This window comes from Eulemur rufifrons, chromosome 29 (genome assembly GCF_041146395.1).
Source record: "Eulemur rufifrons isolate Redbay chromosome 29, OSU_ERuf_1, whole genome shotgun sequence".
NCBI lineage: Eukaryota > Metazoa > Chordata > Mammalia > Primates > Lemuridae > Eulemur > Eulemur rufifrons.
In genome coordinates this window covers 31,505,121-31,530,413 of record NC_091011.1, presented here as the reverse complement: position 1 = coordinate 31,530,413, position 25,293 = coordinate 31,505,121, and the positions used below count along the sequence as shown (strand labels likewise).

Sequence of the window (25,293 nt, the reverse complement as noted above, 5' to 3'; positions counted from 1 at the left end):
AGTTAATAAAACCAGAAATCATCGTATTTGGGTAAATCAAAATTTCTTCTTAATTGTAGACTTTAAAAACTAGTATCATCCTTTAATCTGTATTCTGATCACAGCTTTATCTCACATGTGTTCTTCATTTACATACACCTGGAAAGTTTTATATTTGTTCTTTTGCAATTTCAATCACTAATGCCTAAGGCAAGTACTCATAAAACCATAAACACAGCACTTGCCTCGTTCAGCTTTAAATAAAGAACAAAAATAATTGGATGACTACTCCTCAAGAACAATGGAGAAAAATGTGAAGTTGTACTTACTCAATATTTATGAAACAATCTGTTAAATTTAAAAGTATTTCTCTTTCTCGTGGCTAATTTTTGCTACTCTTTTCTTTATTCTTTATATTTTACAGATATTTTGAGGCATGAAACAACTTCCCCGTGTTCATTCTTATTCTTTTGGATATTTTTCCATTTATGAGGTTGGTGCAAAAGTACTTGCAGTTTTAGCATTGTTGAAATTTTCTGTTTGATACTGGAATACATTCTTAAATAAATGTGGTTATGTTATACAGCATTTCAATGCGTATTTCTTGCCTTTTTTTTTTAGCTTATGATTTATTACTTGTTGTTTATGTTTATTTTAGACTATGGAAATGAAAGCCAATTCTAGCAATTTTCTTATTCAAGTTCAAAATGGGTCATAAAGCAGCAGAGACAACTCGCAACATCAGCAACGCATCTGGCCCAGAACAGTGCAGTGGTGGTTCAAGAAGTTTTGCAAAGGTGACCAGAGCCTTGAAGATGAGAAGCACAGAGGACGGCCATCAGAAGTTGACAAGGACCAACTGAGAGCAATCATCGAAGCTGATCCTCTTAAAACTACACGAGAAGCTGCTGAGGAACTCAACATCGACCATTCTACCTCGTTCCGTTCGGCATTTGAAGCAAATTGGAAAGGTGAAAAAGCTTGATAAGTGAGTGCCTCCTGCGCTAACCGAAAATCAAAAAAATCATTGTTTTGAAGTGTCGTCTTCTCTTGTATGCAACATCAATGAACCATTTCTTGATCGGATTGTGATGTGCAAAAAAAAAAAAAAAAGAGAGAGAATTTTATATGACAACTGGGGATAAACAGCTCAGTGGTTGGATCGAGAACCTCCAAAGCTCCAAAGCACTTCCAAAGCCAAACTTGTACCAAAAAAAGGTCATGATCACTGTTTGGTGGTCTGCTGCCCGTCTAATCAACTACAGCATTCTGAATCCCGGCGAAACCTTTACATCTGAGAAGTATGCTCAGCAAATCGATGAGATGCACCGAAAACTGTAAGGCCTGCAGCAGGCACTGGTCAACAGAAAGAGCCCAATTCTTCTCCACAATACCCAACTGCACATCGCACAGCCAATGCTTCAAAAGTTGAACGAATTAGGCTACGAAGCTTTGCCTCATCTGCCAAATTCACCTGATCTCTCACCAACTGACTACCACTTTTTCAAGCATCTCAACAACCTTTTTCAGGGAAAATACTTCCACAACCAGCAGGCTGCAGAAAATGCTTTCCAACAGTTTGTCAAATCCTGAAGCACAGATTTTTATGCTACAAGAATAAACAAACTCATTTCTTGCTGGCAAAAATGTGTTGATTGTAATGGTTCCTATTTTGATTAATAAAGATGTGTTTGAACCTAGTTATAATGATTTAAAATTCAGGATCCAAAAACACAATTACTATTGCTCCGACCTAATACTAATACATTTTTTAGCTCTTAATCCACTTGAAATTTTGGATTTTCACATCACGGGTACATTTATAAGAGCCAGGCTCTTCTCCATTATACTCTGTACCACAGACACCATGGATTTTCCTCAGATATGTAGGATTGATGAAGAATATTTTAATTAGTAGACACTTTCCCTCTGAACATATAGCAGCTATGAAGCTGTAGGTAAGAATTGGGCTCAAATTTATCTCCTTAGTGGTCCAGCATCACTCTTAGAGAACATCTCAAACAGTAACCTAGGACATAAATTATACAGATTAATAATTGTCATTTACTTGCAAATGAAAGGAAAAGGAAAAGGCACAGTTTACGTACTATGGAAAATTACAGCTTTTGACATCCATTATTTTCTACATGAATGGAGCCTTAAATTCACTGAAGAGAAAAAAAATCCCTGAGTGTTTGCTGATGTTGTGGTTTATTCCAGCAGTTGTTTCAGATCATATCATACAATCCTTCATTCACTTTGTGAAACCAGTTACTCATGGTCATTCAGTTTCTTTCATATTGGGCCCTAACAGAAGCATTGACCAAGCCTATTGTTCTCAAAGGTTAAAATACCCCATGAACCACTACATCATTGCCAAAGTATGTCCAGGGCTCCAGGTCATAGGAACAAACTCAGCAACATGATCAAAGATTCCTGGAAGGGGAAGGGGGAGATCTGAATCTTAATCTGATCTCTGTAACTAACTAGATAAGAAAAGCTCAACTAGTTGTCCTACCTTGAGTCTCTGTCCCAGATACAATTTTTTAAATAAAAGAGCAGTTGTCTAATGTAGCCTTTCCTAAAATATGTTCCAAAGCACTAAATTGCTTCATAAGAACTTGGGGCAATTCTGAGACCTATGTCCCCTTCTTGGAGGTTCACAACGAACATTAACCCAGTAAAGTTTCTGAGAATTCCTGCAGTTCTGCTTAACTTTGTTCAACCCACACTGATCGTTTTACATTTTTTGTAACCTAATACCCCTTAACATCTGTGGAGGCTGCATTGAGAAATGTTGTACTGGTGATTTTCAAACTATGTTCTGAAGAATTCTCTTAGAGATTGCCAGGAAAATGTAGTGAGGAGTGGGGAGCAGGCAGGACATTGGGGTCCTGAGCCCCACTTTATTTTTTTTACTTTTGGACCTCTAAATAATATTCAATCAATATCATAGAACCCTAACTCTTTAATAGATTTTTGATAGATTTTACAGAATCTTTAATCTTTTTACTTTGGGGCCTCAAAATATAATATTCTATATAATATTCTAAAATCATCTGACTTAGAAATGATTTATTTCTAGTCTGAATGGTTATGTTGAGCTTATTATGGGTTTGCACAGTGTTTCCCAGATAGGTTCTATTATTGTTCATGACTATTCATGCCTGCCCAAACCTTGCTGTGCTTTCTTGGAGGCAGAGTTTGCTTCCCTGTCCCATTGATTTGGGCTTAGCCATGTGGTCTGCCTTGGCCAGTGGTATGTAAATGTCTAATGTGGTTTTGTAGTTGACTCATGTCCCCTTGACCTCTCTTACCATGAGAAGAGCATGCCCTAGATAGTAGATGCCTATCAGCTGAGGCACAAAAATTACAAGATACATGAAGCCCAGCTGAGACCAACAAAGCTACAGCCAACCCACAGCCCTCATCTAACATAAGCAAAAAATTACCTTTCATTGTTGTAAGCCTCTGAAATTTAGGGGTTGTTTGTTGATACCACAAAAGCTGATTGCTACAATGCTAAAACAAGTGTCTGTAATATACCCTTATGTAGCTTTAAACTAGACGGTAAGGTCCAATATGTAAGATGCTGAATATATTAATAATTTTGCAATTAATTTATGTAACTTTTTAAAAGTGCATAATTCTCTCTTTTCTCTCTCTACATCCAGATTCCATTCTTCTCCCTCCAGGGGTAAATGTTGCACCCTCCATGATTCACAGAACAATCAGAGGTTAACAACAATGCCAATAAAACTCACTGTATATAATTTTCCACCAAGGAAATCAAAGGATTTTTCATTTGTCCATAAAGCCAAACTCTGCCTTGGGTTTGAGATTTTAAAAGAAAATTTTAATACGGACTATCTGTACATATAATTATTTTCAGATGACTTAGGTCAAAATTAAAACTCAGCTATGTTTAATCAAGTTGTAAATCAAACAAGAGCCTTTTCAACCAACACACATGAAAAGAAGTCCAGAAAAAAAAAGTTATGTTTCCTCTATCCTAAAAATTGAAACCACATCTACTAAAAGCAGGTATACAGGGAATGAATAAACTTTCACTTTCTTCAAGTTCTTTAAGTTTATAGGACAGTTATTCAAAAACAATGTCTCACAGTATGTGGAATTATTCTACTTAATAGAAAATACAGGCAGGAAAGAACTCATCTTAGGAAAAAAATCTATTAGTATGATATCAATTCATGGTAATGTACAAAGAAAAGAATAATGAAGGGCTTATGGAAGAAATATATCCTTATTGAGTTAAACATGGGCACAAAAGGGCCATAAAACCAAGAGGAGAATTAGACAAGAACAACAAGAGACAAAACAGCAGGAAGATTCATATTTTCTAAGAAGTGAATGCTGATACTAAGTGTAATGCTTAAAATTTGTGATTCTTTTGAAAAGGGATTAAAAAAGAATTTGTGATCTACAGAGGGAAGGGAATTTCTCTTGCTTGCATAATTAAAAATAATACTAGCTACTATTTATTAAGCACCAACTATGTGACAGTAAAGGGTTGAATGAAATAATGTGGTTAGGACACACCAACCTGCACAGTACATGACACATCCATTTTACAGACAAAGAGAAGAAAACTTCAAGAGTTTGAGTCACATGACCTCTCAACTATTAAAAAGTAGATTTCTTAACAGAAAAAGATCAACAAAATTAACAAACTCTTAGCCAGATTAAGAAAAAGAGAAAGAAAACTCAGCTAAAATCAAAAATGAACATCTCAATAGATGAAGAAAAAGCATTGATAAAATCCAGCCCCATTTCATGATAAAAACTCTCAACAACCTAAGCATAGAAGGAACATACCTCAAAATAATAAAAGCTATATATAGCTTTATTATCTTTTTATTATATTATGACAAACCTCTGGCCAACATTACACTAAATGGGGAAAAGCAAAAGCATTTCCCCCTAAGAACTGGAACAAGATAAGGATGCCAACTGTCACCAGTTTTATTCAACAGAATACTGGAAGTCCTAGCTGGAGCAATCAGGCAAGAGAAAGAAATAAAGGGAATCCAAATTAGAAAAGAGGAGGTCAAATTATCCCTGTTTGCTGACAATATGATCTTGTATCTAGAAAACCCTAAAGACTTCACCAAAATACTCCTGGAATTGATTAATAAATTCAGCAAAGTCTCATGTTATAAAATCAAATACATAAATCAGTAGTGTTTCTATATATTATTTAATAATAACAGTCAGGATGAGAGTCAAATCAAAAACACAGTATCATTTACAATAGCTATAAAGAAAATAAAATACCTAGGATGGTAAAAGATCTCTACAAGGAGAACTACAAACATGGATGAAAGAAATCATAGATGACACAAACAAATGGAAAAAATATCCCATGTTTATGGGTTGGAAGAATGAACATTGTTAAAATGTCCATACTTCCCAAAGAAATTTACAGATTCAATGCAATTCCCATCAAAGTACCAATGTCATTTTTCACAGATCTAGAAAAAATAATCCTAAACTTCATATGGAACCAAAAACAAGCCCAAATAACCAAAGCAATCTTAAGCAAAAAGAATAAATCTAGAGACATCACATTACCTCACTTCAAATTCTACAATGAGGCTATAGTAACCAAAACAGCATGATACCAGTATAAAAGCAGAGACATAAACCAATGGAACAGAATTGAGAACCCAGAAACAAAACCATATAGCTATGACTAACTGATTTTCAAAAAAGCAGACAAAAACATACACTGGGGAAAGGACACCCTGTTCAATAAATGGTGCTGGAAAAATTGGATAGCCATATGCAGAAGAATGAAATAGGATCCCTATCTCTTACTATATACAACAATTAACTGAAGATGGATTAAACACCAGAAGCCATAAAAATTCTGGAAGAAATCATAGTAAAAACTCTTCTAGACATTGGCCTAGGCAAAGAATTTGTGACTAAGACCCCAAAGGCAAATACAACAACAACAGAAATAAATAAATGGGACCATTACAGATTGAGAGAAAATATTCATGAACTATACATCAGACAAAGGGCTAATATCCAGAATCTACAAAGAATGAAAACAAATCAGCAAGAAAAAACAAATAACCCCATCAAAAAGTGGGAACAAGACATGAACACAGTTTTTTCAAAAGAACACACACAAATGGCTAACAGACATGAAAAAAATGCTCAACATCACTAATCATCAGGGAAATGCAAATTAAAACCACAATGATATACTACCTTACTCCGAACAGAATGACCATTATGAAAAAAATAAAAAAACAATAGATGTTGGATGCAATGAGAAATGAATGCTTATATACTGTTGGTGGGACTGAAAACTAGTACAACTTCTATGGAAAACAGTAAGGAGAGTCCTCAAAGAACTAAGAGTAGACCTACCATTCGATCTAGCAATTCCACTACTAGATATCTTTCCAAAGAAAAGGACATTATTATATCAAAAAGACACCTGCACCCCAATGTTTATCACAGCAAAATTCACAATTGTAAATATATGGAATCAATCTAAGTGCCCATCAATTGATGAATGAATACAGAAAATGTGATACACACGCACACAAAATGAAATACTACTCTGCCATAAAAAGGAAAGAAATAATATTTGCAGCAACTTGGGTGGAACTGAAGAACATTATCCTAAGTGAAGCATCTCAGGAATGGAAAAACAAATAGCACTTGTTCTCACTAATAAGTTGTAGCTAAATGATGGATACACATGGTCATAAGGTGTATCCTTATGTCCAAGTGTCAAAGGACACTGGAAACTAAAAGAGAGGAGGGTGGAGACAGGATAAGCAATAAAAACATACACTATTCTGGTGATGGACACACTAAAAGCCCTAACTGCAGCATTATACAATTCATCCATGTAGTATAACAAGAACACTTGTATTCCCTAATATTTTGAAATAAAAATTATTTTTTTAAAAAATCAAACACACTATAAGGAAACCATAAACTGATACCTCTGATGAATATTAATGAAAATATTCCCAACAAAATACAATCAGCCCTCCATATCTGTGGGTTCTGCATGCATGAATTCAACCAACCATGGATCAAAAATATTCAGAATAACAAATTTCATAAAGTTCTAAAAAACTAAACTTGAATTTGCCATGCAACAGACACTATATTGAATCCATGCAACTGAAGTGATATGTAGGCATTATATTAGGTACTATAAGTAATATAGAGATGATTTAAAATATATGGGAGAATTGCATAGGTTATATGCAAATACCTTGGCATTTTATATAAAAGATTTGAGCATCTGCAAAGTTTGGTATCAACAGGGGGCCCTGGAACCAATCCCCCACAAATACCAAGGGACTATTATACTAGCAAACCAAATTCTACAGCATATCAAGAGGATTATACACCATCACCAAGTGGAATTTATTCCCAGATTGCAAGGATGGTTCAACACACAAAAATCAACCAAAGTAATATACCATATTAACTGAAAAGGAAAAAAAAAACACATTATCACCCCAATTGATGCAGAAAAAGCATGTGACAAAATTCAGCACTCATTTACAAGGAAAATACTCAACAAACTAGGGATAGAAAGAAACTACCTCAACATAATAAAGACTGTAAATGAAAATCCCATAGATAAGATCATAATCAGTGGAGAAAGAATCAAATAATTTCCTCTAAGAGCTAGAAAATATCAAGGATGTCCACTGCTACCACTTCTAATTAACATAGCCCTGGAATTCCCACCACATCAATCAGGCAAGGAAAAGAAATAAAAGGCATCCAAATTAGAAAGGAAGAAGCAAAATTATCTCTGTTTTTCAAATGAGATCATCTTATATGTTGAAAATCCTATAGAGTCTACATAAACACTGTTGGATCTAATAAGATAATTCAGCAAAGTTGCAGGATACAAAATCAACAGGTAAACTACATGCTAACAATAAATAATTAAAAAGGGAATTTAAGAAAATAACCCCTTTTATAATCACACCAAAAAATAAAACATTTATGAATAACTAAGGAAGTGAAAGACTTGGACTCTGAAAACTACAAAACATTGATTAAAGAAATTTAAAAAGACACATACAAATGAAAAGACATCTCATATTCATGAGTTGAAAGACTTAATATTGTTAAGATGTCAATAATATCCAAAGAAATCTTCAGATTTGATGCAATCCCTATCAAAATCCCAATGGCATTTTTTACAGAAATAGAAAAAACAATCCTAAAATTCAAAAGACCCTGAATATCCAAATCAATCTTGAGAAAAAACAAAGTTGGAGGTCTCATACGTCTTAATTTCAAACACATTCCAAAGCTACAGTAATCAAAACAGTATGGTACTGGTATAAAGATAGACATATAGAACAATGGAATAGAATAGAGAACCTATAAATAAACCTTTGTGTATACGGTCAGATGATCTTTGACAAAAGTGATTCAACCACTTGATTAAAAAAAAAAAGATACTTTGTTCAACAAATAGTGTTGGATAGTGTTGGGAGAAGTGGATATCCACATGCAAAAGAATAAAGTTAGACTTTTACATCCCACCATATATATAAAAGTTAACTCAAAATGGATTTAAGACCTAAAAGTAAGACATAAAACTACAAAACTCCTAGGAAAAAAAAAACACAGAGGAAAACTTCATGAGATTGGATTTGGCAAGAATGTCTTGGAAATGAAACCAAAAGCACAGGTGATAAAAGAAAAAATAGAGAAACGGGAGTACATCAAACTTAAAAATTTCTGTTCATCAAAAAACATAGTCAACAGAATGAAAAGACAACCCAAGGAATGAGATAAAATATTTGCAAGTCATATATCTGATAAGAAGTAAACATTTGGAATACATTAAAATAGTACTAAACAAAAAAAGTACCCTGATTTAAAAACAGGCTAAGAACTTGAATAGACATTCCTCCAGAGAAGATATGCAAATGGCCAGCAAGCATATGAAAAGATGTTTGACATTGCTAATCATTAGAGAAATGCAAATCAAAACCACAATGAAATATGATCTCATACCCATTAGAATGGCTACCATCAAAATAACAAGCGCTAGCTAGAATATGGAGAAACTGGGACCCTCGTGTACTTTTAATGAGAATGTAAGATGATGCAGCCACTATGGAAAACCATGGCAGTTTCTCAAAAAATTAAAAATAGAATTACTATATGATCTAGCAATTCTACTTCTAGGTATATATCCATAATTTAAAGCAGAATCTCATAGAGACATTTGTACATCCATATTCTGAGCAGCATTATTCACAATAGCCAAGAGATGAAAGCAACTCAAATGTCCATCAATGGGTGAATGGTTAAATTAAAAACATGTGGTAGATAGATATATAGATGATATAGATATAGACATAGCAATATTATTTAGCCTTAAAAAAAAAAAAAAGGAAACTCTGCCACAATGCTACAACACTGTTGAACCTTGAGGACATTATGCTAAGTGAAATAAACCAGTCACAAAAAGATAAAAACTGTGAACCCACTTATATGAGGAATCTAAATTAGTCAAGTTCATAAAAACAGACACTGGAATGGTGTTTGCCAAGGGCTTGGAGAGAAGGAGGAAAAGAGGAGTTTTATTTTAATGCATATAGAGTTTCAGCTTTGCAAGATGGAGAAGTTCTGGAGATCATTGCACAACAATGTGAATATGCTTAACACTACTGAACTATACACTTAAAAATGGCAAAGATGATGACTTTTATTGTGGGTGTTTTTACCATAATTTTTTTAAAAGTTGAGAGAGAATTCAAATCCAGTTTTGACAGATGTTTTCCTACAACATACATTGAGAGGCGGATGAAAGCAGCAGCAAGCAGTCGAGGTGGAAAGAGAGAAGTGGGAGGATGAATGGGTGCTCTGTGGGTACGTGTGATCAATGAGAGTAGCAGTGATAGCAACCCAGCGATGTAAGTAAGTACACACAGGGGCTTGAAGTTCAAATGCCAGAATATGGTCGTTCATAAGAGATTTAAATGACTCAATGCTTTTTCTTCAAAGATTTAGTTCTTACTTCATTATCACTGTATTAGTTTTCTAGGGCTGCCATAACAAAATACCTCAAACTTCTATTTTTCTAACAGTCTTGGAGGCTGGGAGCCCAAGATCAAGGTATTAGCAGGTTTGGTTTCTCCTGAGGTCTCTCTCGTTGGCTTGCAGATGGTCACCCTCTCCCTCTGTCCTCACATGTCCATTTCTTTGTGCACAGGCTTCTTTTATGTCTCTCTCGGTATGTCCTAATCTCCTCTTCTTATAAGGACACCAAACAGATTGGATCAGGACACCACTGTAACAGACTCATTTAACTTTCTTTACTTCTTTATTTACTGTAAAATGTGGGTCTTCAAATACAGTCACATTCTGAGGTGTAATAAGGGTTAGAACTTCAACAGAAGACTTTGGGAGGGACAAAATTCAGACCACAACAGTTCAGTTGAGTTGAGTTTCCTAATTAGTTGTACATGTAGTTTTGCTAAATAAAAAGAAAGAGAAATGGACAAGTTCAGGTCATACGCTATCAACCATAGAAAATAAAAAACTGTAATCTTTCTATGTTCTTAGCGTCAATACCCACTTATCCTTCAAACCGTATTTGTTGAGGCATTTACTATAGGTATTCACAATTTCACAGATTATACATTTCTACAGATCCAACATGTTTTGTCTTTTTGGTTGGTTGATTGGTAGGCTGTTTTACATTTTACTCAGTAGCAGAAAAAACATCAAAAAGCAGGCTGTCAGGGCCAAGTGAAAGTTTGAAAGAACATCTCTATAATTCTGCAAGTTTGTTCCCAAGAGATTTTACAACATCCTGGTGGAAGTCCAAAAGCAAATGTTTTCCTCAAAATGCTTTAATAATCTCGCCTACACACTTACTCTGGACTAGGAAGTCCTTAAGTATTTTAAAATAAAGTTTAAAAACTTTACAAATATTTCAGAAGGTCTTTGAAGATATCGTAGATGAAAATGGAATTAAATTTTGTTCCCTAGGAACCGGATATGTTTTCTTTTTTACCAGGTTTATTTTAAAGTTATTTCTGTAAGACCTTCAACAGTCAGTAATTTTCCCTTCTGAATTTTTACCTGATTTACAGTCTTAAGAAAATTATATTCTTGCACACACTGACTAATTTTCCCAGTTGTCACCTGACATCAGTAAATATTTATAACAGACTAGCACAGTAAGCTGCATTAACTGAATATACACACATTATATTTCTGACAAAATATAGCTCAGGAGCTATGTTTAATTCAATAGCCTAATTGGTGTGTTTAAGTGTATATTGGTGTGTGTGTTTATTGGTTGGTTTAATTTCTCTTCATGGAAATTTACAGCATTGAGAAAAAATCACAGCTTTCTCTAATTTATGAAGAGCTATATACCGAGTATTTTCCCTTTTCAGTAATATGAGATTGGACACATTTTTTAATCAGTAAATTAGAAATAAGTGGCACAATAATTTAGAATAGTTTCTAAATTAAAGAGAAAATGAGAGTGCTCAAATTTAAACGATATTTGAGAGATCAGTCCACCATCATAAGAACATCTTTGTTGAGATAGATTTAATGTTTCCAATTATATTTTTTAAAGTAAAATTCATGGACTTTACATCCCAAATACTGCTTACAAAGACCAAAGCTTTTCCTCCTTGATTTTACCTTACAAATTTTGATTTACATTGAATACTTCTATTTATAAATCAAAGTGCTAATTAAACATTTAATTTAATCTCTTTAGTACACCAATAACATATCATTAAATATAGCTTCCTACATTTAAAAAAGATCATTCTACTTCAATGGGAATATTAGCAAATTGAATAGCAATAATGGTTATATTATATTCAAATGAAGAGATCAGAGGTTAAATTTCAAATAGATTGATATAATATCAAACTTGTCTTTATCAACCTGGAGATGATGGCACATAATACTTTTCTACTTCCTTGAAAAGTCCAGAAAACAGAGAAAACATAGTCATGTAGCAATTTAAAATGATACATCAAGGAAATACTAATGATGACCCAAATGTTGCTCTCTTTTTCTAACCTTCTCGAAGGCCCAGAAGAACCAATATTTTATGACTCCTACATAGACTAGACCCCTGTGTCCATTAAAATAGCATAAAATGATGTTGGGGATGGGTAAATTGGAGATAGACTGTATTTAATCATCAATTTCTATCTAACATTTGGAACGCTGATACCTTGTTGGCTGCTGGGTGACAAGGCAAGTATGAGAACACTAATACCAGGAACAGTACTTACTGCCAGACAGTCTAAAACTATGAAAAGAAGAGCTAAGGACATCTAGAATAAGCCCTTGTTCTCTGTATGAGTCTTACTCAAGGCAAACATGTTCATCTCCAAATTCCTTCTCTGCCAACCAATGGACTCCTTGACTACCTTCTCTTATTAAATTTTTGGCCTCATGAAATGTAAATTATTTATATCAGATTAAGAAGAACACAAGTGAAAATATGGAGCCACATATCGTACATGAGAGAGCCAAGTAAAAATGCTTTTAGGTGGGTTTTGCCATTGCTCTCTTTCTCGAATGAGGAGTTGATTACATTTATAATTGATTTCTGTGCTTCCATTTCACCGTTAAAACATTACCACGTCATCAATGATTCTGCCTTTGGTCAGAAAGTATCTCTTGCTGACACTCTTATCTTATCTTATAATGAAAAAAAAATGACATGTTTATGGATAGAAGCTGGCTTTCTGACTGCATTGGATGGTTGGCAGGCACAGGAAAGGAAACAAGCTATCCAACAAGCACATTACTAAGAAGGCAGGCTTCTTTTACAAGATTTATTCCTAATTCTTTTGGGGTTAGAGAGCAGAATGTGATAAGAACGGAGATTGCTCCTGACACCAGTTACACTCTGCTTGCCTCTTTCTAGGGCTCTCTCACTACCACAAACTCCCTGAGGCCCAGAGATCACAGGTATGTGGAAGACTCTGCCCCAACTCCTGCCCCACCCTCCAGGCCAGCACTTCAGCCTCGTGCTTGACACTTCCTTCCACCTGGATATTCAGCCAACACCCCTGGCTCCAAAATGTGTACAAAATGGAATCTCTCACCTTTGCTCCCTGCCTACCTTCCTTTCCCCTACCTCAATAAATCTCTCTTCTCACTTTTCTATTTCCTGTTTGACACCATTATCTGTCACCCATCTTGGAAGTCACGTATGGGTCCTTCTTCCATTGCCTCCCACATAGATTTTTTACTCTGTTCATACCTCAGTTATGATATGTATAATATACTGCCTTTCATTATAGCTATTGGCCCATTTAATTGGTATGTCCCACATGGTAAACTTTGTGAGGTAAAGATTGTGTCATTTTATGTCTTCTTCAGGCCCAAGTCCAAGATTTTATGCAGAATATTTTTTAAGAAAATTTACTTAATTGAATGAAATCAGTAGATCTCACACCCAGTAAAAATGCATTAGGTTTTTGTGATTGATTATAAGCATTTATACTCACTCCTTAGAAGCCTTATCAAAAAGAGTTTTTTTATTTATTGCCCAAAAAGTAGAATTAATAATTAAGTTTTCAGTGTTTTCATCTGCATTGTATCCCATTTGCTTTATTTCCCCAATAGCTGGATAAGCCTCCATTGCTAGTAGATATATAACCCATTAAGACATATATGGTCACTATTTCATTTTGCTCAACCAAGCGGGATCGAATATGATTCCTTCTTGTCTTTGTCTTGTAAAGTTAGTCTATCCCTGATTTTATAGGTCTTCATTTCCCAACATCTTCAGTGTAAATAAATAAGAAAAGTCTTGCAGAAAAGGTGAGGGTAGTTTCTTACTCAAAAGAAATTTCTCTTTTGAGAGCAGCTCACAGACAATTATAGGACAGGAAGCATTAGTGGTCTTCCATCTGCTGAAACTACTATGCCACTGTGGGTTTCAAAGAAATCAAAATCTCAACCAAGTTGAGAACTTGTAATTCACTGTATCACTTTTCTGTTAAAACTATACTTAGTGCTAATAAGAAATCATTATCATTTTTGATTCAATTGGATTAACTTATAATTATGCAATAAGTACATGTCTTTTAAGGAATATCTATGTATTTCTCAGGCCCATGGAATCCCAGAACTGTGTCTAAAATCTAGACTGTGGATGCCAGTTGAAGCTGGTAATGATCGATCAATGACACAGAGACATAAATGCAAATGAAGTTGACAATATTTATATTTTAAAATCACTTTAAAGCCCCTGGTAATTTAAGCCACAGGGATTTAAAGGTCACCTGGTCTAATATTCCCAGTCAAGTCTGAAATCCCTCTACAGCTTCTCTGTCACGTGGCCGTCTAGTCTCCACTTGAATTTGTCTAGCATAGAAAGCTCACTCTTGCACAAAGGAGTTTTTCCTCCTTAGGGTTAATTCCAAACTTCAGAAAGCCCTTCCTTATAGTGTACTGAAACCGAATGGTTTCTTTAACTTCCCATTAGTTCCTAGTTCTGCCTTCCAGAGCTACAAGTGATAAAAAGAAATCCCCCTTTCACATTATGTTCCCCTTTGAGTATTTAATTAAAACAGCCTTTCTTTCCTTAAGTGTCTATCCAAGCTCTGCTATTTGCCACCTGTGAGATACTGGGAACATTACTTGATATCTTTAAGCCTCAGTGTTTCCATCTGTAACATGGAGATAATAATAGAATCCATCTCATAGGGTTATCTTAAGGATTTCAGGAGAAAGGAACTTGTAAAAGGGCTTGACACATTGTCAGTACCCCCTGTAACCATCATAAAGATCTCTCTCGTCCTCTCAGAATCTTATATGGGAAGCCCTCTTGCTCCTAGTCTATTACCATCTCTCCATATTTGTTATTATTCAAATTGCTCTTCCATGAGGGCTTTTCCACCTGACATGCCTGGTAAACAGTTAGAACGTGGCAGTGACGTTGCTGGAGCCCCACACAGTCCTAGCGACCCCTGCTCACACACCCAAGTCCCACTCATCCCTTGGTCGAGGTCCACCTTCTCTGCAGGCTGGAGCTTAGCACAGTGTCAGAGAAAACCGCATCAGTGACTAGCATTGCCCACTTCCCTCTAGGAATCCCCAGGCCCCTCTTCCAAGCCTTTGATCCCCATGCAGAGCTGCAAAATCTAGGCTGCCGTATAAACCCTTTCTCAACCAGCTTCTTCCAGGCCTTACCAAAAATTAATAAATAAACCCACAGCCTCTGTGCTCTTTATCTTCGGTGCTCTTGTCTGACCTGCTATGGACCAGCTAATCTGGCAAAATAATTGTGCTGCTGAGGTAATGGGAGTGATGGTTTCATTTTTTGCCCTTCTAGGTAAAAAAAAAAAAAAAAAAATCATGTTAATTTTAGGCCCACCTTAGAACCTTGAGACATTCTTGGAATGTCTTTAAGTTTTTGAAAGTCTTTGATAACACTTGAGGTATATCTCAACAACTATGCTTACAAGTTTTACTTAGTTCTTTAAATTTGACTTTAATTCTGTGTGCGTGTGTGTGTGTGTGTGTGTGTGCGTGTGTGTGTGCAGAACATTGCAAACCCATGTTCTGTTAACAAGAAGTGGTATCTTCCTTAGGAAGGCAATAGTGAAAATCTTAGGTACTAAGAAAGGATGATATGAGATGGGATTCTTAATAAGAAATCTTGTGACATACCTTAAGTGAGGCTACCTCCCCCAAAAAGCTTGCACTATTATGGTTTAGTCCAATTCTATATACAAATTTATTCATGGTCCCATGCTATGAACATACTTATACATAAAGAGATATTTCACAACGCTGCTCGCTGCTTTGGGGGAATGAATGTATACTGACAGCACATGATTCTCTAAAAATTAAGAAATTAACATAAAAAGATAAAGAGAAGAGTGTCAAATGCCTTAGGGCCAGATGTTGTGAGCCTCTCGTTCCTCAATATTTTCTTAATGCTCTTTTAATGCTAGACTTCAAAATGAATCATCCAAGAATACTGAATAGACCCTTATAATCAAATAGATTTTTCAACCAAAGTCAACAAAAGCACGACTTTCCTGCATATTTCATATATCCCCAAAACAGGAAATGACTGAAATTCCTCTAAAAGTTAGACTATTCTCTGACCATGTCCCCTCAACCTTTTCCATTTAGAAGTTTGAGTTCACTCTTTGAATACAAACTTACAGTAATGCATTCAAATGGATTTTGCTCACTCCAGTGGCTGGGTTTTCTGAGAAACATCTTCTATTGGCCTGTTTTCTACTTTGAGAGATGTGGCAGATTTCAGGAAGCCTATATTATAAAAATTTAAATGATAATGAAATGAAAAAACAAATCAGTGTCTCAAATGGTTGCGTCTGCTATTATATGACCATTCAATTCAATTAAGTTGATTGAGGGATTGATAAAGACTAAAGCATCAGTAAAGTCCATCTTCTGTTTTCACAAACATCCAACATTCTCATTTAGAAACAAGGAAGAGCATGATTGGTATCTACATAAAAATTATAGAAACAACACAGACGTGTCATGAACGAAAGACATTAAAGAGATTTTCTTTTGTAGAAATTGGTGGCTGGGGGGAGGAGTAGAAGGGGAGACCTGGGCCAATAAGAATATTAAACTGGGGTCAACCAATTAACCAGTTAACTAGGCTTACAATCTGATGATCTGGGCAGGTCAGAGAGGATGTTTCTTTTCTTTTTTATTATTTCAAAATAATAAGGGTGTACAAAGTTTAGGTTACATGGGTCACTTTTGTAAAGCTTGAGTCCCAGCTATAGGTGTGCCCATCACCTAAATAGTGTTCACTGTAGCCATTAGGTAGGTTTTTGCCCCTCCTTTCCTACCCCCTACTCCCTGCTGGATTCCCACTGAGTTTTACTTCCCTCTGTACACATGTGTGCTCATCAAGTTAGTTAAAAATGTAATAGTGAATACAGGTGGTGCTTGTTTTTCCATTCTTGAGATACTTCACTTAGGAGAATGATCTCCAGTTCCATCCAAATTGTTGCAAAAGGCATTGATTCATCCTTTTTTAAAGCAGTAGAAGAAGAAAACACAGAAGACCCAAAGGATCACATGTCCTTAAATACTTTAATTTTTAAGGAAATTAAATCACTTTTTGAATCAATATTCTACATATCCTAAGTGTGCCATTGTTTTCAGGAATATAACAGAGTTTCCCGAAGATACATAGTCTTACTCCCTGGAAGCCTCCCTCTACCTCAAGATTCCCTTCCTTTTCGCCTTTTCCTCTTTGGGACCCTCACGGTCAGCCCCAAGCTATTGAAACCTTATCTGTAACAAGAGTTCACATATTGGCAGTGACTTGTTCTGCAGCTCATTTTTTTTAATTCCTGACAGCTGGTGTATTTGAAAGATCCTTGGACTTGGAGTCAGCAGTCCTGAGTGTCATATCCACCATGCTACCTATTAGCTGTTTGACTTTGGGCAAATCACTGAACTTCACATAACTTCGTTTTTCTTAAAGTGTTTAATGAGAATACTTTGTACATTTTCTTATTCTAGAAATAATTATTTAGGGCTTACTAAAACCAGACATGGCCTTAGAGGCTAGAGACACCCCTCTAAGCTAGAGCCTGTCTCTGCCTTTGAGAGGTTTATGGTTTAGGAGGGGAGACAGGCATTTGGATTGGCAAGTAGAATGCAGGGCAGTAAGTGCCAAGCAGGGGGAGGCCCCAGTGCCCTTCCTGAAAAATAAACATTTCTCAGAATTACTGATAAAATATATCCCTGGTACTTTGACTTGTAAGAAAACAGATAGAAGCATGATGAGTCAGCTATCACAAAGTCGAAATATATGCAAGGCCAAAAAGTAAAATGAAAATTGTTTGTTTATGGAAGGGTATCCGGTAGATACATGGCTGCATTCCAGGGGATCAATAAAGGTGTGTACAAAATTTTGTGGGTGTGTTCCTTTTTGGAGATAAGGTCCTTAATTCTCATAAGATTACCAAACAGTTGAATGACCCCAAAATGCCAGTAATTGATGTTTTCTAAGGTAGATACACTTTGGGGAAGTTGTAAGTGAAATACTCAGGTGGAAGTATGTGTGTCTTCTGCCACCAATTTACATGCTCCAGAAATTGCTAACATTTTTGTATTTACAATTATAAGACTTCACATATGGTAAATGTCTACACTATATGGAGTTGCTGAAAATGTCCTTTGAGATTTTGAAGTAAACTAATATGTAGCTCCCTTCCAAAACAAACAAAAAACTTAGCTTTTATAATCCGTATTTCAATGAGGAAGAAAACTAAAGTCCTATAAATTACTTACTTAAATTAATACTTTATATCATAACGTGGCTATGTACAGAGATGTCCAATAAGCTTTTATCTTAAAAGGACATGTACAAAGAAAAGATAGCTTGATGTTTTTCTGTAACTGATTCAGTGTTGTTCTCAAGCCATACACTGCTGGATATCAACAGGAAAAAACTTTAAGTTTTCCAAGTAAAAGTATTACATTTCTTCCAGCCTAAAAGAGTAGTTACACAAGGTTTGCTTCTTTTAGAGGGAATAGTGAAATACGTAGAAATTAAAGTGGCATGATACCTGCATTTGCTCTAAAATATCTTTAAAAGAATGGGGAGTGGGAGAGTAAGGAAGGGGAGAGCATGGCACAGGAGGGCATGGGAGAAGAAGAAGTAGAAATTTTTAAAAAGAGCTTTTTCAAAACAGGTTTGTTGTCAAAACACAGGTGTTGTGAAAACCACCACTAATTCAAAGCCAAAATGAGAAAGGAAAAGATTCATATCAACATTGTCATCACTGCACACACAGATTAGGGCAGGTCCACCACTACCAGTCATCTGATCTACAAATGTGGTGGGAATGACAAAAGAACCATCCAAAAATTTGAGAGGCTGCTGAGATGGAAAAGGGCTCCTTCCAGCATGCTTGGGTGCTAGATACACTGAAAACTGAATGCGAGAATTACCGGTATCACCACTGATATCTCCCTGTGGGAATTTGAGACTGCAAGTACTACATGACTATCATTCTGACCCAGGACATAGAGACTTTATCAAAAACCTGATTATAGGCGCATCTCAGGCTGACTGTGCTGTCCCGATTGTTGCTGCCAGAGTTGGTGAATTTGAAGCTGGTATCTCCGGGAATGGGCAGGCCTGTGAGCATGCCCTTCTGGGTTACACCTGGGGTGTGAAACAATTAATTGTTGGTGTTAACAAAATGGATTCCCCTGCGCCACCCTAGAGCCAGAAGAGATACAGGAAGTCATTAAGGAAGTTAACACCTACATTAAGAGAACTGGCTACAGCTCCGACAGAGCAGCATTTGTGCCAGTTTCTGGTTGGAATGGTAACATGCCAGAGCCTTGTGCTACAAGCCTTAGTTCAATGGATGAAAAGTCACCCGTAAAGACAGCAATGCCAGTGGAACCTCGCTGCTTGGCACTTTTGATTGCATCCTGCCACCAACTCGTCCAACCAATAAGCCCTTGTGTCTGCCCCTCCAGGATGTCTCCAAAATTGGTGGTATCAGTCCTGTCCCTGTGGGCCAAGTGGAGACTGGGGTTCTCAAACCCAGCACAGAGGCACCTCTACTCCAGCTGGTTACAACCAAAGTCAAGTCTGTTGAAAGGTATCATGAAGCTTTGAGCAAAACTCTTCCTGGAGACAATGTGAGCTTCGATGTCAAGGACATGTCTGTCAGAGATGTTCGTCATGGCAACATTGCTGGTGTCAGCAAAACGACCCACTAATGGGAGCAGCTGGCTTCACTGCTCAGGTAATTATCCGGCACCGCCCAGGGCAAATCAGTGCTGGCTGTGCCCTGTGCTGGATTGTCACACAGCTCCCATTGCTTGCAAATTTGATGAGCTGAAAGAGAAGATTGATCACCGCTCTATTAAGATGGTGGACGATGGCCCTACATTTTTGAAATTGGGTTATGCTGCCATCACTGATATGGTTTCTGGCAAGCCCACATGTGTTGAGAGCTTCTCTGACTACCCTCCTCTGGGTCATTTTGCTGTGTGATCAGTTGTTTGTGATCAATTTCAAATCAGATGCTGTGGGTGTCATCAAAGCAGTGGACAAGAGGCTGCTGGAGCTGACAGGGCCACCAAGTCTGCCCAGAAAGCTCTGAAGGCTGGATGAATGCTATCACTAATACCTGCCTCCCAGCCTCAATCAGTGGTGGACTCAGAACTGTTGGTCTCAATTGGCCATTTAAGTTTAATAGTAAAATACTAGTTAATGATTACTGGTAAAAACCTTCAGAAGGAAAGGAGAGTGTTTTGTGGACCATTCATTTTGTGTGAGTGTGTGTGTGTGTGTGTGTGTGTAAGTTTTAACTTATGAGTTTTTAAAATCAGTACTTTTTATTGCAAACAGCTTGGCCAAAAATCTATTACAGAATTTTTATATTTATTAAAACAAGGTTTAATGAGAAAAAAAAGAAATAGACAAAGATAAAAAGAAAAAAAGGCAGGTGACACGTGCATGACAGTATCTTGATAATTCTAGAATCAGGATATGTGTTGGCTCATTATATTATTTTCTTTCATTTTTTAATGTTTGAAACCCTCATTAAATAATTTTCGTTTAAAAGAGTCTGAGTATAAAATAATTTATGTGAGGTAAATTTGAGGTGCTCAGTCTTTCAGAGTTGGTTCCCCCGTGACATCTGGGCATAGGAAGGAGTTTATGGGAAATCTTTGTGCTGAGGGATAAGGGGTTTTCACTCCACACCCTCAGGCCCATGTACTATCTCCTGGGTTTTGCTTATATCCACAGCAAGGTGGCTCGCCTGGTCACATCTCCGATGACTTGTGCTGGTGTCTGCTGAGTTGTCACTCATTTGTCTGGCCAGCTGGGCTGTCACAGTGGCACCTGCTGGTGATCTACACCATTTGCCACCAGTAGAAAAATCCCATTCTCTTCATCCTAACCTTGCATGACCTTATGTCTGAACCAGCTCAGCATCTCCACACCATCTCTACACCACCATCTCCAATACAGTCTCTGTCTCTCTCTCTCTCTCTCTCTCTCACAAACACACACACACACACACACACACACACACAGGTTGGGGAGGGGGAAAACAGAAGGAATCTCTGAATCTTTTGCGTGCCAGTGTTGGCCATGAGGAACCAGGCACCTTTACCTCAAAGTTCATAAATCTAGAAAATTCCTGCTGCTGATATTGCATTATGGCTCTAAATCAGGATGTGTTACTCAAGTAAATGTGTAGGTTGTTCTTGAGGCTCTGCCCGGGAAAGCAGACCACCAGCCCAGACATCTTCAGATTTCCCCGTATTCTACGGCAGCCACCCTCCTCTGACCCACTGCCATAATATTCAACCCCAAGAAAGGCAAAAGCCAAGACACTACCTTTCACTCCATTTCAAATCATTTGTTTGAAAAGCTGTATTTTATTATCTAAATTAGCTTCTGAATATGGAAATTTGCAGAACTCAAACTTTGCCCCCCATCCTTGGTCCAAGTACATATTTCACCTCAGTGAAAAGTTAACCACATAATTGTTATCTTCCAGTTCCAAGTTCATCCTTCTTTCTACAGTGTCTCCTGCCTTCTTAATTATGTCTTTACTAGTTCATCAATCATACCACAATCCATATTTAATTAACAATGGGGTTGAATGCTATTCACAGAATGTTTTCTGTATCATAGACACATTAATCTAAATTCAGTAACCCTAGTATTAGAGACAGGGGTAGGATAGATATATTAAATCAGAAATGAGATGCACCACAAGTGAAAATAGAAACTTATTCACTGTAAAAGAATATGATGATGCCTCTACTCTGAAGCAAAGGTGATTACTAGAAGGAATTTTTTATTTTGCACTCGAGCAGGGAACAAATATATATAAGTTCTAAATAGGAGAAATCACTAAGGATCTTTTATACTTCTATTTTTTTTGTAGGTAATAGTCATATAAATTATAAATACATATATATTGCTGAATTAATTTTCTTTTAATTCAAGGTGGACTATCTTTTGCTATATTAAATTTTCTTGGAAAACTTTGCAAATAACACTAGATCTGAAAATGGAATTCAACTTCAATTTACTGTCTTTGTATGTCTTCTCAAATGAGCAATTTTTTTCCCTCAATGTGTCCAAATTTATAGTTTAAGGGCTTCAGAACTAAACAATTTTAGCTGTACCAAAAATTCTATAATTAGTGAATTTGGATCATGTGACTTCTGCTTCATCCTTGGAAATGATGTACTTTCCACTAAGTTTAGAAAGTGAGAGTAAAAGAATGCCCACCCTTTGTGGTGGTGGCGGTGGTGGTTGTCTTTTTTTTAACCTCAGTTTTATTTGAATGTATCCATAGATCAGGGCTTTGACAATTTTTCATTTCCTGTGAGCCCCACCTTCCAAGGGCTCTCTGAAACTTTACTCCAAGATCTGTCTTCAAGATACACTCAGGAATCTACCAGTTCAATATTTCACAGCCCACCATTGAATTCCTGAAGCTCATAATATAATATCTTTAATTTCCTGGGATTTTCCACATCCAACTTGTACTCTGATTGTCTTGAAAATATGTTAATAGGAATTTTTTATTTTTAAATCCATTAAACATTCAGATGGTTCTGCACTCAGGATCTACATCAATCCTTTATTAATTGCTGGTCAAAGGATATAATCTTTCTTGGGTCTGTAACTCTCCACTGCTCGTCCTATAGTCTTTTGCACCTCAGGAAAAGTCAATTTTGTTCTTCCAATAGCTCAGGCTGAAAACCTTGGAGACAGCCTCAACTCTTCTCTTTTGTGCACATCTCACATCTAGTCCATCAGTTTTAGTCTTAAATATACCTCAAATCTAATCACTGTTCACTACCTTCACCACTCCCATGTAGGCCTAAGTCAGCAACACTGTCATGTTAGATTGTTTCCTATTAGGTCTCCACAGTTTCATCTCGAACAATAATCCCACCACCCTCAACACACCTACAGTAAATTATTTACACCATAGTCAAAATGATACTGTCAAAATATCTTATTTACATAGCAGACATTTCCATGGCATTCAGTATGTGCCAGGAACCACTCAAAACTCTTTATAAATATTAATTCTTTTGATCCTTATTCTAATCCCATGTATTAATAGGAGGTGCCATGATCATCCTATTTTACAAGAAAGACAACAGAGGCACAGAGAAAAAATAAGAATTTGCTCAAAGTCACTCAGCTAACAGGTCAGGGAGCCAGGACTCAAACCAGGCAGCCTGATCCCCAGTGTCTGCTTGCCCAGATCATGTCATTCCCCTGCCCGAGAACACCTGTTATCTTCACATCTCACACAGAGTAAAAGCCAAAGTCCTAACCATAGCTTACTATGACCTACATACCACTGGTCTACCTTAGATGATTCAAGCAATCGCCTGCCTCAGAGTCCATGATCTGTTCCTTTGCCTAGAACACCCGTCTTCCGTGCATACGTTTTCCTTGTTCTCTTTCTTCCTTCAGATTCCTGAGCAAATATCAGTGAGGCCTTCCCTGATTCACACCCAGGCATTACCTATCTTCTCTGCTCTACTTTATTTGTCTCCGGAGCACTTATTACTGCCTAAATATATGCATTTATTTGTTTGCTTTCCTCTATCTCCTCCCACTTAAGATGTAAGCTCTGTGAGGCCAGAGCTTTGTCTTTTGTTCCCTTTTGTATCTGCAGGGCCTAGAATGTAGCAGGCACTCAATTACCATCTGTCCCATGACTGAATAATGATTGCATGAATAGCAATGAACAACAGGAAGAAGATGAACAAGTAAGTAAAAGAGGTGATAAGGAAAACCCCCATCTATTACTTGTCGCATCAGCCACCTGAGACCCCCACCCCTCATGGAAGACACTCATCAGCGTAATACTAACCTATTACCTGGCCCATCAACTAACCCATTACCTGGCTCATCAGCATAACACTAAACCTATTACCTGGTGCATCAACTACCCTATTACTTAGTGCATCAACATAATACTACCCTATTACCTGACACATCAGCTAACCTATTACCTGGTGGGCATTAGTCACCTGAGACCCCACCTTCGGACCACCCCAACTTAATAAAAGTGGGAAAAATCCGGTAGACGGGGCTCAGAATTTGGTGTCTCAGAGACCCCTCTGAGCCCGCCGGCAAATAAACCTTGATTCTCCAACTCTCCGTGTGCCACTCGGTTTGTCCTCGGGACCACTCGCTGTAACACTTGCTGTAACAGAGGAAGTAGGCAATTTTGTTTTGACTTTACTCATTCTGTCCTCCCATTTTGACCCCAGGGCTATTTGACCTGACATTTTGAATCCTGGTGTTTGATTTTTGCTTCAACAATACAAAGTGGTTCCAAGTATATAGAGAATTAGATTTGTAATACTATAAGCCAATCCTGGACATAGAATAATTCTAAAATATTTGTAGAAGATTATTCCGCATTTTCTTATGGTTTTGATAAAGTTTAAATATAACACTTTAAATCACTTATAATTACTATGATAAGTAGAAATAATCAATGCAAATATTCTACTCATGGTAGAATTTTTTATAGATTAAAAGCTGACTAAAATCTATATCTCATCAGCAGAACGGATACCCACATGAACAGAACAAGTAATAATTATACTCTATATAAGTAATCAATGAAAATTATATTGTTGACAATAGTTAAACCTGAGCATTATATTCACTTAAAAATACTTATATAGCTTTTATAGTACCAGGCACTGTTTTAAGAGCTTTAAAAAAAAAAAATGGTAACTCCTTAACTCTCATAAAACATCCTGAGTTCCTTGCTGATATGATCCTTTTTTGTAGATGAAAGCAGTGAAACACAGAGAAGTTAAGTTACTGGCCCCAAGTGGTACAGCAAGCAGTGGTGGAGCCAGGTTTTGAACCCATCACCTGGTCCTAGAGTCTGTTCTATGCTCTACCCTCTTCCTAATAATCCTTCATTATTGATTAGAAAATAGTGATTCATATTTTCTTATCAGAATTTAGATCTGCAAAATTTGACACAAGCAAATTGAGCTTGTTAGAAATAACAGCCACAAAAGAAAATCATAATGGCAAAAGCTAAAATAAGTACAGTTTGATATGAACTATGATTTAGTAATTTCCAGCCATTTGTACAAAAAAAGTTGATTGCAGTGAAAACAACTTCTGAAAAATAAAATGAAAATGAAAAAAATTTTAAGTGACAGCAGGATGAAGTAGGTTTCATGACGTTTTCCCTTCTGTACCAGCCAGGATTGACTATGGCAGTAGATTAC

The 25,293-nt window shown here is 36.6% G+C and overlaps 1 pseudogene; it reads left to right on the top strand.

The window, feature by feature from the left end:
* Positions 1 to 1,107: 1,107 nt before the first annotated feature.
* Positions 1,108 to 20,032, top strand: LOC138376976 (elongation factor 1-alpha 1 pseudogene; annotated as a pseudogene).
* The last annotated feature ends 5,261 nt before the right edge of the window (positions 20,033 to 25,293 follow it).